Source organism: Takifugu flavidus, unplaced genomic scaffold, assembly GCF_003711565.1.
Source record: "Takifugu flavidus isolate HTHZ2018 unplaced genomic scaffold, ASM371156v2 ctg1021, whole genome shotgun sequence".
Taxonomy (NCBI): Eukaryota; Metazoa; Chordata; class Actinopteri; order Tetraodontiformes; family Tetraodontidae; genus Takifugu; species Takifugu flavidus.
Window position 1 is genome coordinate 1 of NW_026621786.1, and position 2,500 is coordinate 2,500.

The 2,500-nt window shown below is 48.9% G+C and overlaps 1 pseudogene; it reads left to right on the plus strand.

The window, feature by feature from the left end:
- Positions 1-1,043: 1,043 nt before the first annotated feature.
- Positions 1,044-2,500, plus strand: part of LOC130519630 (P2Y purinoceptor 14-like) — a 2,235-nt pseudogene continuing 778 nt past the window's right edge.

Below are 2,500 nucleotides of genomic sequence, written 5' to 3' on the forward strand. Positions count from 1 at the left end.
GGGAAGATGGAAAGTTCAAAACTGGGAAGTTTAAAACTGGGAAGATGGAAAGTTCAAAACTGGGAAGATGGAAAGTTCAAAACTGGGAAGATGGAAAGTTCAAAACTGGGAAGATGGGAAGTTTAAAAAAAGGACAAAGCGTCCAAATTCAGTCTGGCAAACATCCTGTTATCTGGCATAACCCCCCCTCTGTCTGTCTGTCCATCATCCCTCCATCCATCCATCCATCCACCCACCCACCCACCCATCCATCCATCCATCCATCCATCCACCCACCCATCCATCATCCACCATCCATCCCCCACCCATCCATCCTTCCATCCATCCATCCATCCATCATCCATCCCTCCACCCATCCATCCTTCCATCCATCATCCATCCACCATCCATCCATCCATCCATCCCTCCCCATCCATCCATCATCCATCCATCCACCCCCCCATCCATCCATCCACCATCCATCCCCCACCCATCCATCCATCCTCCATCCATCCACCATCCATCCATCCATCCATCCTCCACCCATCCATCCATCCATCCATCCACCCACCCATCCATCCTTCCATCCATCATCCATCCATCCACCCACCCACCCATCCATCCATCCATCCATCCACCATCCATCCATCATCCATCCATCCATCCATCCATCCACCATCCATCCATCCATCCATCCATCCATCCATCATCCATCCATCCATCCACCATCCATCCATCCATCCATCCATCCATCCATCCACCCATCATCCATCCATCATCTGCAGCAGTGCAGTTTCCATAGCAACAGGTTGCTCTTCCTTCCTTAAAACTCTTCCTTGGTCGCTCGTCAACAGTTTCTCTACATTTCTTTCAACACTGTTGAGAACTTGTCGCCTTCTTTTGTTCTCAACAGCAGAAGAGACGTCATAAAAGGTCCGGAGGTAAAACGGATGAAAGAAGCATCAAAGGAGCAGCTGAACAAACAGATCGGACCTGTCTGTGGTGCTGGGGGGGGGCATGGGGGGAGGGGGGCAGGGCAGGGGGGGGCAAGGGGTTCAGGTTTGATGGTGCACGCCCTCTGAAAGGCTTCAGGCTGTCAGTGAACACGAGTCCACGTCTGATGTCTGGTGAGTTCATGACTTTTTCTGTTCAAGTAAGTCAACTACAACTAGATTAAGTGAGTTAGTTAGTTAATAACCCAACCCTAACCCTAGTTAATACCCTAACCCTAGTTAATAACCCTAACCCTAGTTAATAACCCCAACCCTCTAACCCTCACCCTAACCCTGACCCTAGTTAATAACCCTAACCCTAGTTAGTTAATAACCCTATAACCCTAACCCTAGTTAATAACCCCAACCCTCTAACCCTCACCCTAACCCTACCCTGACCTTAGTTAATAACCCTAACCCTAGTTATTTAATAACCCAACCCTAACCCTAGTTAATAACCCAACCCTAACCCTAGTTAATAACCAAACCTAACCCTAGTTAATAACCCTAACCCTAGTTAATAACCCTAACCCTAGTTAATAACCCAACCCTAACCCTAGTTAATAACCCTAACCCTAGTTAATAACCCTAACCCTAGTTAATAACCCAAACCTAACCCTAGTTAATAACCCTAACCCTAAACAGCCAGCTTCTCTCAGCTAATATAAATGAACATTTCATTTCAATTTCAAAGGAACGTCTTTGCTCCACATCGATGTGAAGCTAAGCTAGAAGGGGTCAGAGTTCAAGTAAGAACACGAAAAGCTTACGTTTGCCTCTAAAAGGGATTTTCAGCATTTAGAAATCTACTATATTTACTCTAGATTTGAGTTGAGCTTCTATCTTGATGTTTCTCCTCAAACTTCATGATCCGAAGCAATGCTAGCCTGGCAATGCTATGCTAACAGCACAGAATGATCATTAATAAAACCGATGCTCCTTTATTTAAAGAGGAACAAACTAATAATGCTAACCCTAACCCTGAGCGATAGCCTCAATGCTAACCCTAACCCTGAGCGATAGCCTCAATGCTAACCTGAGCGATAGCCTCAATGCTAACCCTAACCCTGAGCGATAGCCTCGATGCTAACCCTAACCCTGAGCGATAGCCTCGATGCTAACCCTAACCCTGAGCGATAGCCTCAATGCTAACCCTAACCCTGAGCGATAGCCTCGATGCTAACCCTAACCCTGAGCGGTAGCCTCAAAGCTAACCCTGAGCGGTAGCCTCAATGCTAACGCTAACTCGGGGCGGTTGTGTTTGCAGGGATGGATCTCCTGAACTCCTCCCACCCGTCCACCAACCAATCCGACTTCAGCAGCACCTTCACGCAGGACGTCCTGCCGCTGCTGTACTTCCTGCTGTGCCTGGTGGGGACGGCGCCTCAACGGCGTGGCCGCTTGCATCTTTTTCCGGGTTCCCAGCGACTCCGGCCTGGTGGTGTACCTGAAGAACATGGTGGTGGCCGACCTGCTCATGCTCGCCACCTTCCCGCTCCGGCTGGCGGCCCAGCTGGGCCTGGGCGGGT